This window comes from Hippichthys cyanospilos, chromosome 3, assembly GCF_059441005.1.
Source record: "Hippichthys cyanospilos isolate Australia breed blue-spotted pipefish chromosome 3, RoL_Hcya_1.0, whole genome shotgun sequence".
Lineage (NCBI taxonomy): Eukaryota > Metazoa > Chordata > Actinopteri > Syngnathiformes > Syngnathidae > Hippichthys > Hippichthys cyanospilos.
The window spans coordinates 15,502,786-15,516,144 of record NC_142371.1 but is presented as its reverse complement, the minus strand read 5'-3'; the positions used below and the strand labels follow the sequence as shown (position 1 = coordinate 15,516,144).

The 13,359-nt window shown below is 40.0% G+C and overlaps 1 protein-coding gene and 1 pseudogene across 4 annotated transcripts in view; one reads left to right on the top strand and one right to left on the bottom strand.

Annotated features, from left to right (window-relative positions):
• Positions 1–13,359, bottom strand: part of LOC148425860 (CUB and sushi domain-containing protein 3-like) — a 627,928-nt gene that overhangs the window by 253,683 nt on the left and 360,886 nt on the right. The gene's annotated exons all lie outside the window — the stretch shown is intronic.
• On the top strand, positions 1,162–2,601 carry LOC148425864 (uncharacterized; annotated as a pseudogene).

The window sequence follows — 13,359 nt, the reverse complement described above, 5'->3', positions numbered from 1 at the left end:
AATTAAGACCCCCTTCCAGGCCCACAGGTTGAAGTGGATGCTGGATCTACCAAATACAGACAAATACAGATACACAATACAGACAAATACAGATACACAATATACATTACAGAAAACATATTGTGCTATATAGTGCAATGATGTCTTGGTAGCAGGCAAAGCCATTGGGCAGGAACCTTCCTACAGTCCAGCCAAGTGGACTGCAGATGGTTGATCTCTTAACCTGTGATGGTCAATCAGCACAGGGCCAAATGGGGGCGGTCAAGTCATCCTTCACCATTTAGCTAGCCCCCTCTCTGAGCCGGGAAAAGGGGGCAGGAACGAAAAGAAGAAAGGCCAGGCCTATTAACTAAATGCTTGCAAGTATTAATGTGTTTTTGGTCGGGATTTAAAGATTTCTACAGAGGTGGCTGTGCAAACTTCCATTGGTAGGCCATTCCATAATACTGGCGCACAAATGAAAAAGGCCCTTGACCCCGCGGACTTCTTTTTAGCCTGGGGGGTCAGTAGCAAACCGGCATTTTGTGACCGAAGTTGTCCCGACGGAACATATGGTGATGCTAGGTCGACGAGATAGGAAAGAGCTAACCCTTGTAAAATTTTATAGGTTATTAACAACACCTTAAAATCACATCTCAGGTGTATTTGAAGCCAATGCAGGTTCAGCTAGTATCGGAGTAATTTGATCAAACTTTATTGTCGTTGTCAAGAGTCTTGCGGCTGCATTTTGTGCAGACTGCAGACTTTTGACGCAGGACATAGGAAGCCCAGAAAACGAAACTACAATAATCAGGGCGCGACGTAACAAATGCATGAACTAATATTTCAGCATCGCTAGGAGACAGAATAGGGCGAATTTTAGCGATATTGTGGAGGTGAAAAAAACGACGTTCTTGTCCTGTTAATAATATGTGTCCGAAAAGAGAGAGTTGAGTCCAATATCACGCCAAGTTTTTTGCAAAACTACATCCATTGGTTAATCTAGGCAGGCCTCCAGTTTACTGCCCTTACATGGATCTGTTATTTCCAAAGGCATGTCTAGTTGGGTATCATCAGCATAGCTATGAAAACTAAAAGCATGTTTACGTATAATATCGCCAAGAGGGATCATGTAGATGTTAAACAGTAAGTGACCAAGTACTGAATCCTGCAGGACACTACATGAGACGGAGAAAGCTTCAGAGATCACATTGCCATAAGAGACACTATGCGTGTCTATCACTCTCCTCAAAAGCCTTTCTTGTCAATGATCTTATTATAGATCACAATCTTAAAGTGCTTGGTCTTTGCGAAACCTGGTTAAAACCAAATGAATTTTAATCATTAAATGAGGCCTCACCCCCAAACTTTGTGGGCTCACACGTTGCCCGTCCTTGTAAAAAGAAGGGGGGTTGGGGCGGGTGTCGCCCTTATTTTAGAATCTGGTCTTAAACTTAGCACGAGCACTATTTGAGGCCAAGACATTTGAGGCGCTCGTTAGGCAATCGAGCTCCTCACCCACCATTCTATGTGGTAGTTATGTATCGTCCTCCCGGTCCATATTGTGGATTCTTAGATTAATTCCCTGAATTTATGGCTGATTTAAGAACTTATGCCGATAATATAATACTTGTACGTTACTTCAATATTTATATAAACTCCCCTTTGGAGCCACTTACTCTAGCATTTCAAGCAATAATCGAAGCATTTGGTTTTACACAAATAATAGAAGCAGCGACACACCGGAAAGGCAATATCTTAGATTTAGTGTTAACCCATGTACTAACTGCCTCAATTTTTCAAACTTGTTTGTGAGCTTATCGACTGAACCAATGAAAGACGGAAAGGCAGCTGTTGCGAAAGGCAGTAGTTCAGGAAGTGCAGCTGTTGTTGATGAGTTAATATCACGGCTCTTAAAGCCTTGGTTGTGGTCAATAAGACCACACTGAGCTTGGACTTTAAATGTTATAAGATCATGATCAGACATAGCAATAGAATACGGCAAAAATGTGACAAAATTGAGGCAGTTAGTACATGAGAATTCGGTTGTTGATGGCTATAACACATGTATTCATATTAATATTCCGCCTCGGTACTATGTCACTAATCTGACCGGATAAAGGAGCATGGCGACATCCCTTAATTAACACCAACTCAGCAGAAATCTTATCGCAAGGGGATTCAGCAGTGTGTGGACTGCAGTGACCTAGACTAAGTATACTATGTGTGTTGTAACAGTCCAGCCTAGTGCCAGTTACCTCTAGCCTTAACGACTCCACACCCATTCTAGCACTCTTGCTACTCGCATGCGACCCCACATGGTCTAATGTGAGAAGTCATGGAAGGCTCAAACAGCAATCTGTTTCTAGAAAGAGTGATGGCGCCTTCCCAGTTAGGGTGAAGGCCCTCCTTTTTTAGCAGGTCGGGCCGTTCCCAGAAAGAGGGCCAATTATCTACAAACTGGAAACCTTGCTCCCTACAGAAACTTGCCATCCACCGATTAAGCGAGAATTGGGGATAATGTGATGCTGTTGGCGTCTTCAGCCATGACCTCCAACTCTTGCAGGAGTGGTTCGTACCCGAGTGTCAAGTGGCTTGGATGATCAGCAGCTCCAAATCTGAGACCATGGTCCTCAGGGTGGAGTGCCCAAATTATTAGTGTTTCCTGGGGTATTGTTCACAAGTGAGCATAGAATGAAACAGCAGAGACACGGGTGGCTCTGCTTAGCCTCTCTTGTGCTGCGAACAATGTACCAGTCTGTTGTGGGGAAGAAAGAGCTGAGCCGAGAGACAAAGCTCTTGATTTGCAGGTTGATCTACTTTTCTGCCCTCAACTATGGTCATTAGCCAAGGGTCATGACTGAAAGAACAAGATCCTGAATACAGGTGGCCGGAATGAGTTTCCTCTGTAGGTTGGTTGAGCCCTCCCTTAGAGATAGGGTAAGAAGCTTGATCAGCCGGGAGAGGCTTCGTGTCGAGCCACTGCTCCTTTGCATTGAGAAGCGAGCTGAGATGGTTCAGGGATGTGGTGAGGTGTTCCCAGCATGTCCCACTGCGAGGAGGCCCCTGGGATGACCCAGGAAACACTAGAGAGACTATGTCCCTCAGCTGGCCTGTGAATCCTCCTGGAGGAGCTGGATGAAGTGGCTAGAAAGAAAGGGAAGTCTGGGCTTCCCTACTCAAGCTGCTGCCCCCACGACCTGATCCTGGAATACAGCGGTGGAACATGGATGGATAACAAAAACAACACAACAGCAACAATAATAATAATAATAACAACAGCAATGAGCAGCAGTATGGCCATCTGGTTAACACATAGTTCTAATGCTGTGAACTTCCTGTAGGATGTTTTCATGATCTCTGCATCCTTGTGTTTGCTTTTTTGAAGGCCCCAAATTGTACATATAGATAGTTGGTGAGTGTCAAAGTATGTTCCTGCGCCCTTCATATTAGACAGCAATCATTACAAGTGCACCCCGTCATTTGTGGAAAGTCACCTGGGAAAGGGCACATTCACAACACTTGTGATAATAACCGATTAGGAGAAGGGTGGCTTGATAATAATTTATTGAACTAAATATAACTACTGCTGACATCATTATGTATTTGTTGTGAGTACCTAGAGCGCTGTTAGTGATGGTATAGCATTACAAATTCATCTGTATGTAAATATCACACAAACTGATATGTGACATGACATAAGTAATTCTTGAACAAAATCTGGAAAGGCATGATAATATACCCAGCCAATAGAGAAGTATCAAAATGTGTTTCTTTACAAGGTTTGAGTATACTGTTGAGAAACATACACCCCATACCCAGTAGTCGAGAGGCGCTCGTCACAAAGTACACAAAGTAAAAAAATGTTCGCTTTGCCAACATGGACGTGAAAACGTCAGGTTAAAAATGACATTAACCAATGAGTCTGTTGTAACGCAACGACTTATGAAAAAAACATCAACGATGATTTTAATCTGAGACGAAAATAAATTAGTTTCAAATAAGCATATTGCAAATAAATTCAAATACACATATATTTTTGTTTGTTTTTTATCATTGAAAAAAATCCCAATGTTATCACAACATTAGACGAATCCTGGAGAAGGCTTACGAACTAGAGGTCTCCCAGAAATGCTGTCTCCTCACAATCTGGTCTTAAAAGTAAAAAAAAAAAATGAAGGCCCCTGAAACATCACCCTGAAACATACTTCACTGTCATGGGACCTGATTTTATTTATTTACTTTCCTTAGCTATCGTAATAACAAACTCGTCCTCAAAGACACTACACAACAAGCAGTCCCCCAAACTGGATCCTATCAAAATCTAACGTGGCATTTCAAAATTAGCAACTTTTGAAAATGCCACATCAATTGTCAATATGTCATATTTTAAAAAAAACAAACATTAAACTAGAGCTGCAAGAAGCTATAAAGGGCCCTCACTGACCTGTGCACGCTGGGGTATGAACAGGTCAGGGTGTGAACAAGTAGGAACGATGAACAATTAGTTGTAGATGACTTCAGTGGAGGACTCTTATCAAATATGTAAAATTTAGAGAAGGTGGGATAATGTGGGTTGAGTTAATGCAGCTTTTCATGTTACAGCTTTGTGACTTTGCGCTGCTGAATAGGCCACAGCCATCATCAAACATCATACTATTTGTTGGAGGGCAATAGGCGTGGTCAATAGCTTTTCTGACAGCATTTAAGCGATATAGCTTCAAGCGGCATTAGGCGTGGCCAATGGCTTTTCAGACATTATTTAAGGGATATCACTTCAAGGAGCTCAGCAGAGTACATAAAAATGTTAAGGAATTGCTCGATTTTATGCTGCCACTAGGTGGCACTCGTACTATGCTAGAAAATAGGCTTGTAGGTGTGTTTCGCATTAGACACCCATCCCATATACGAAGTTTTGCAAATATCAGATCATCTAGGTCCAATTACAGCAACTTTTACCGTTTTGGCGAGAAATCGGACTTTGAGTTGGCATAGAGGCCACGCCTTTTATTGAAAAGTCATAAAAGTTGAGAACCTTCATTTTCCACTGTGTCATAGCTTTTCTGACCACTTTTGAGTTCATTTAGTCAAACAGGCATTGCACAGCACATGAAAGTGTAAAAAATGAGATTTTTGTCCGCCACTAGGTGGCGCTGTAAATGAGTTAGATAAATATCACATAGCTGTATTAGGGCATGACTTTTAAAGTCCCTGCAGAGTTTCACATGGTTTGAAGCTGAAACAGCTGACTTATTAAGGTTTTTGTCACTCTTGGCAAAGGAAATATTCAAAATAATTTGAAGCTCCGCCCACATCTTACAAGTCATGGGATCTTCACAATTTTTGGCATATTTGTGCCGCTATTTCTGCTAATAGTCCATGCCCAAGTAGAAATTAATCGGGTGAACCTTTTAAGAGAAAAAAGCACTAGTTTTAGACCAGCTAATGTCTAAGAATGGGACAAAATTGCACATTAAAAAAAATCATAACAATTTTTCTGTACATACTTGCACATCACTTCTATCAACTTTTTTGTAGGTCTTACAATTCTACATATGCCTAAAACGTTTCATAGCTGTAGGTAAAACCAAACAGGAATGACTCCAATCTTTCGACTAATGACATTTTTTGCAGCCACTAGGTGGCGCTAGCTTTAAACTAGAATATAAGTATGTTTTTAGAAATCGATTTTTATCCAATATGTGAAATTGTGAGAAGATAGGATGAACTGGGTCAAACTACAGCAGCTTTTACTGGTCCAATAAAACTTCGGAATGAAAATGGACATATAGGCCACGCCCATTCTCGAAAATTCGTAAAATTTGGTGGAGGTCAGCAGGGCTGTCTAGAAGCTTTTCAGACTTGATTTCAGCGATATTACTTCAAAGGGCTCAGCTAAACACATAAAAACGTTTAAAAAATGTTATGTTTTTGGCTGCCACTAGGTGGCGGTCACACTATGACAAAAAATACGTTAATAGGTGTATTCTGCATTGGAAATCCATTATATATATGAAGTTTAGAAAAGATAAGACCATCTGGGTCCAAATACAGCAGCTTTGTTCGTTATGGCCAGACATCAGACTGACATTTTTGTTTGCCACTAGGTGGACTTATAAAAAAATTAAGAAATTATTAAACCTATGTGTTGACGGCTTGAGTCTTCATGTGTCTGTGAAGTTTCATATTTTTCCAAGCTTGTAAAGCTGAGTTATATAGGTTTGTGTCTCATGTGGCGAAGTAAACATCAAAGGCATAATATGAAGCCCCGCCCCCAACATATTTGACGGCGGATCTTCACAAAAATTTGAACAATTGTGCCTCTCAGTCAGATAAAACACCACAGCATATTTTAAGTCGATTAAGTAAAGCTGTTAGGAGAAAAAAGGAGCAGTTCGGGACCTGCAAATGAGCAAAAACGGGCCAAAGGTGCACATTCAAAAATTCATAACTCTCTTTCTGTACATCTGAGCATATAGCTCGCGCTGACTTTTTTGTAGGGCTCGAGGTCCTACATAAGGGTACAAATCTTTGTAGCTCTAGGTCAAACGAGCCGGGAGTGAGAGGCTATTTTCCACTCATAAGGCCTTTTTGGGGCCAATTACAGCCACTTTTTTCGTTTTGGCGAGTCATCTGACTTTGAAGTGGTGTGCAGACCACGCCCATTATCAAAAAGTCATAAAATTTTAAAACCTTAATATTCCATGTCTTACTGGTGTTCTGACCAATTTTCAGTTATTTTACTCAAACAGACTGAGCACAACACATGAAAGTGTAAAAAATGACATTTTAATCAACCATTAGGCGGCGCTAGTAGCTATTTGAAAAATAGTTTTGCAAAGGTAATAAAGGCATAAGTCTTAATATGTCTATGAAGTTTTAGATTTTTTTAAGCTTGTACATCAGAGTTATTAAGGTTTTTGTCACTCTTGGCGAAGGAAAAATTGAACACAAAACTTGAAGCCACGCCCCTGTCATATATGTCAGCCGATCTTCACCAAATTTTGCCCGGTGTTGCCCCTATGTCTGAATATGGACCACAGCAAATTTAAAGACGATTGGTTTAAGCGTTTAGGAGAAACAAGGAGCAGTTTGGGACCTGCAAACGTGCAAAAATTGGCCAAAAATGCACATTCAAAAATTCATAACTCTTTTTCTGTACATCTGAGCACATGGCTCGCGCTGACTTTTTTGTAGGTCTCTAGGTCCTACATATGCCTAAAAATTTTTGTAGCTCTAGGTCAAACGGGCTGGGACCAGGTGCAAATTTTCAGACTTTGAGTTTGCATAGAGGCCACATTCACTGTCGAATGTGAAGCTGTATTATTGCATTACTTTTAAAGGCCCAGGAAAGTTTCAGATGGTTTGAAGCTGTCATAGCTGAGTTATTAAGATTTTTGTCACTCTTGGCAAAGGAAGTATTAAACATAATTTGAAGCTCCGCCCCCATCTTTTATGTCAAGAGATCTTCACGATATTTGGACTATGTGTGCCCCTCAGTTGGATAATGATTCATGCCAAAGTTGAAGGTAATGGGGTGAATCGTTTAAGAGAAAAAGGCACTAGTTTGAGACCAGCTAATGTCTAAGAATGGGACAAAACTGCACATTAAAAAAATTCATAACCATTTTTCTGTTCATCCTAGCACATCACTTCTATTGACTTTTTTATAGGTCTTGCAGTCTTTCATTTGCCTACAAATTTTCATAGCTGTAGGTCAAACCAAACAGGATTGACTGTAATCTTTCGACTAATGACATTTTTTGCAGCCACTAGGTGGCGCTAGCTTTAAACTGGAATATATTTTTGTCGATATGTTCAGGAGAATATTTTCATCCAATGTGTGAAATTGTGAGAAGATCAGATCATCTGGGTCAAATTACAGCAACTTTTACTGGACAGATAAAGCTTCGGAATGAAAATGGTAGTAGAGACCACGCCCATTATCGAAACTTCGTAAAATTTGGTGGAGGTCAGCAGGGCTGTCTAGAGGCTTTTCAGACTTAATTTCAGCGATATTACATCAAAGGGCTCAGCTAAACACATAAAAACGTTTAAAAAATGCTATATTTTTGGCTGCCACTAGGTGGCGCTCGCACTATAACAAAAAATACGTTGATAGGTGTATTCCGCATTGGAAACCCATCAAATATATGAAGTTTAGAAAAGATAAGACCATCTGGGACCAAACACAGCAACTTTGTTCGTTTTGGCGAGACATCAGACTGACATTTTTGTTTGCCACTAGATGGCCTTATAAGCAATTGAAGATTTTTTTAAACACTTGTGTTAAGGGCTTAAGTCTTCATGTGTATGTGAAGTTTCAGATTTTTCTAAGCTTGTAAAGCTGAGTTATAAAGGTTTGTTTCACATGTGGCAAAGTAATCATCAAAGGCATAATATGAAGCCCCGCCCCCAACATATTTGATGGCGGATCATCCCGAAAATTTGAACAATTGTGCCTCACAGTCAGATCAAACATCACAGCAAATTTGAAGTCGATCGGGTCAAGCGTTTGGGAGAAAAAAGGAGCAGTTCGGGACCTGCAAATGAGCAAAAACGGGCCAAAAGTGCACATTAAAAAATTCATAACTCTCTTTCTGTACATCTGAGCATATGGCTCGCACTGACTTTTTTGTAGGGCTTGAGGTCCTACATAAGACTACAAATTTTTGGAGCTCTAGGTCAAACGGGCCGGGAGTGAGAGGCTATTTTCCACTCATAAGGCCATTTTGGGGCCAATTACAGCCACTTTTTTCGTTTTGGCGAGTCATCTGACTTTGAGGTGGCATGCAGACTACGCCCATTATGGAAAAGTCGTAAAATTTTAAATCCTTAATATTCCATGTCTTAATGATATTCTGACCAATTTTCACTTGTTTTACTCAAACAGACTGAGCACAATACATGAAAGTGTAAAAAATGACATTTTAATCAACCACTAGGCGGCGCTAGTAGGTATTTAAAAAAACTTTTTTTAAAGGTGTTAAAGACATAAGTTTCCATGTGTCTATGAAGTTTTAGATTTTTTTAAGCTAGTACATCAAAGTTATTAAGGTTTTTGTCACTCTTGGCGAAGGAAAAATTGAACACATAATTTGAAGCCACGCCCCTATCATATATGTCAGCGGATCTGCACCAAATTTTGTCCACTTGTGCCCCTATGTGTGAATATGGACCACAGCAAATTTGAAGGCGATTGAGTAAAGCGTTTGGGAGAAACAAGGAGCAGTTTGGGACCTGCAAACGTGCAAAAATGGGCCAAAAATGCACATGCAAAAATTCATAACTCTTTTTCTGTACATCTGAGCACATGGCTCGCGCTGACTTTTTTGTAGGTCCCTAGGTCCTACATATGTCTAAAAATTTTCGTAGCTCTAGGTCAAACGGGCCGGGACCAGGTGCACTTTTTCGACCTTAGGTGGCGCTGCAGAGCCATTTTTTTTGCATTGTTTTGGGAAACACAAAAATATCCAATTTTTCACCGGGCCCGACAAATGTGCAAATTTTGGTGACTTTTCGTGCATGTTTAGGCCCTCAAAAATGGAAAAGCGCTGCACAGTAAATAATAATAATAATAACTAGAGCTGCAAGCAGCTATAAAGGGCCCTCGCAGACCTGTGCACGTTGGGGTATTAACAGGTCGGGGTATGAACAAGGACTATGAACGATGAAAAAGTAGTTGTAGATGACTTCAGTGCAGGACTCTTACCAAATATGTAAAATTTAGACAAGGTGGGACAATGTGGGTGGAGTTACTGCAGCTTTTATTGTTCCAATTTTGTGACTTTCAATGCGATATAGGCCACATTCACTGTCGAAACATCGTACTGATTTGCGGAGGGCATAAGGCATGGCCACTGGCTTTTCAAGAAACATTTGAGGGATGTCACTTCAAGGGGCTCAGCAGAGTACATAAAAACATTAAGGATTTGCTATATTTTTTGCTGCCACTAGGTGGCGCTCGTACTATGATTAAAAAATAGGCCTGTAGGTGTGTTTCACATTGGACTCCCATCCCATATATGAAGTTTTAAAAATATATGATCGTCTAGGTCCAATTACAGCAACTTTTACCGTTTTCGCGAGACATCGGATTTTGAGTTGGCATAGAGGCCACGCCCTTTAATGAAAAGTCATAAAAGTTGAGAACCTTAATGTTCCAATGTGTCATAGCTTTTCTGACCATTTTTTAGTTCATTTAGTCAAACAGGCATTTCACAGTACATAAAAGTATAAAAAATGAGATTTTTGTCCGCCACTGGGTGGCGCTGTAAATGATTTGAAAGTTTATCACATAGCTGTATTATTGAATGACTTTTAAAGTCCCAGGAAAGTTTCAGATGGTTTGAAGCTGTCATAGCTGAGTTATTAACATTTTTGTCACTCTTGGCGAAGGAAGTATTAAACATAATTTGAAGCTCCGCCCCCATCTTTTCTGTCAAGAGATCTTCACGATATTTGGACTATGTGTGCCCCTCAGTTGGATAATTATTCATGCCAAAGTTGAAGGTAATGGGGTGAATCGTTTAAGAGAAAAAGGCACTAGTTTGAGACCAGCTAATGTCTAAGAATGGGACAAAACTGCACATTAAAAAAATTCATAACAATTTTTCTGTACATCCTAGCACATCACTTCTATTGACTTTTTTGTAGGTCTTGCAGTCCTTCATTTGCCTACAAAGTTTCATAGCTGTAGGTCAAACCAAACAGGATTGACTGTAATCTTTCGACTAATGACATTTTTTGCAGCCACTAGGTGGCGCTAGCTTTAAACTGGAATATATTTTTGTCGATATGTTCAGGAGAATATTTTCATCCAATGTGTGAAATTGTGAGAAGATCAGTACATCTGGGTCAAATTACAGCAACTTTTACTGGACAGATAAAGCTTCGGAATGAAAATGGTCGTAGAGGCCACGCCCATTATCACGCTACCATATACCACGCTATATTTTTTGCTGCCACTAGGTGGCGCTCGTACTATGATTAAAAAATAGGCTTGTGGGTGTGTTTCACATTGGACTCCCATCCCATATATGAAGTTTTAAAAATATCAGATCGTCTAGGTCCAATTACAGCAACTTTTACTGTTTTTGCGAGACATCGGATTTTGAGTTGGCATAGAGGCCACGCCCTTTAATGAAAAGTCATAAAAGTTGAGAACCTTAATGTTCCAATGTGTCATAGATTTTCTGACCATTTTTGAGTTCATTTAGTCAAACAGGCATTTCACAGTACATAAAAGTATAAAAAATGAGATTTTTGTCCGCCACTGGGTGGCGCTGTAAATGATTTGAAAGTTTATCACATAGCTGTATTATTGCATGACTTTTAAAGTCCCAGGAAAGTTTCAGATGTTTTGACGCTGTCATAGCTGAGTTATTAATATTTTTGTCAACCTTGGCGAAGGAAGTATTAAACATAATTTGAAGCTCCGCCCCCATCTTTTCTGTCAAGAGATCTTCACGATATTTGGACTATGTGTGCCCCTCAGTTGGATAATGATTCATGCCAAATTTGAAGGTAATGGGGTGAATCGTTTAAGAGAAAAAGGCACTAGTTTGTGACCAGCTAATGTCTAAGAATGGGACAAAACTGCACATTAAAAAAATTCATAACAATTTTTCTGTACATTCTAGCACATCACTTCTATTGACTTTTTTGTAGGTCTTCCAGTCCTTCATTTGCATACAAAGTTTCATAGCTGTAGGTCAAACCAAACAGGATTGACTGTAATCTTGCAACTAATGATATTTTTTGCAGCCACTAGGTGGCGCTAGCTTTAAACTGGAATATATTTTTGTCGATATGTTCAGGAGAATATTTTCATCCAATGTGTGAAATTGTGAGAAGATCAGATCATCTGGGTCAAATTACAGCAACTTTTACTGGACAGATAAAGCTTCGGAATGAAAATGGTCGTAGAGGCCACGCCCATTATCGAAACTTCGTAAAATTTGGTGGAGGTCAGCAGGGCTGTCTAGAGGCTTTTCAGACCTAATTTCAGCGATATTACATCAAAGGGCTCAGCTAAACACATAAAAACGTTTAAAAAATGCTCTATTTTTGGCTGCCACTAGGTGGCGCTCGCACTATAACAAAAAATACGTTGTTAGGTGTATTCCGCATTGGAAACTTATCAAATATATGAAGTTTAGAAAAGATAAGACCATCTGGGACCAAACACAGCAACTTTGTTCGTTTTGGCGAGACATCAGACTGACATTTTTTTTTGCCACTAGATGGCCTTATAAGCAATTGAATATTTTATTAAACACTTGTGTTAAGGGCTTGAGTCTCCATGTGTCTGTGAAGTTTCAGATTTTTCTAAGCTTGTAAAGCTGAGTTATAAAGGTTTGTTTCACATGTGGCAAAGTAATCATCAAAGGCATAATATAAAGCCCCGCCCCCAACATATTTGATGGCGGATCATCACAAAAATTTGAACAATTGTGCCTGACAGTCAGATAAAACATCACAGCAAATTTGAAGTCGATCGGGTCAAGCGTTTGGGAGAAAAAAGGAGCAGTTCGGGACCTGCAAATGAGCAAAAACGGGCTAAAGGTGCACATTCAAAAATTCATAACTCTCTTTCTGTACATCTGAGCATAGGGCTCGCGCTGACTTTTTTGTAGGGCTCGAGGTCCTACATAAGGCTACAAATTTTTGGAGCTCTAGGTCAAACGGGCCGGGAGTGAGAGGCTATTTTCCACTCATAAGGCCATTTTGGGGCCAATTACAGCCACTTTTTTGTTTTGGCGAGTCATCTGACTTTGAGGTGGCGTGCAGACTACGCCCATTATGGAAAAGTCGTAAAATTTTAAAACCTTAATATTCCATGTCTTAATGATATTCTGACCAATTTTCATTTGTTTTACTCAAACAGACTGAGCACAATACATGAAAGTGTAAAAAATGACATTTTAATCAACCACTAGGCGGCGCTAGTAGGTATTTAAAAAAACTTTTTTTAAAGGTGTTAAAGACATAAGTTTCCATGTGTCTATGAAGTTTTAGATTTTTTTAAGCTAGTACATCAAAGTTATTAAGGTTTTTGTCACTCTTGGCGAAGGAAAAATTGAACACATAATTTGAAGCCACGCCCCTATCATATATGTCAGCGGATCTGCACCAAATTTTGTCCACTTGTGCCCCTATGTGTGAATATGGACCACAGCAAATTTGAAGGCGATTGAGTAAAGCGTTTGGGAGAAACAAGGAGCAGTTTGGGACCTGCAAACGTGCAAAAATGGGCCAAAAATGCACATGCAAAAATTCATAACTCTTTTTCTGTACATCTGAGCACATGGCTCGCGCTGACTTTTTTGTAGGTCCCTAGGTCCTACATATGTCTAAAAATTTTCGTAGCTCTAGGTC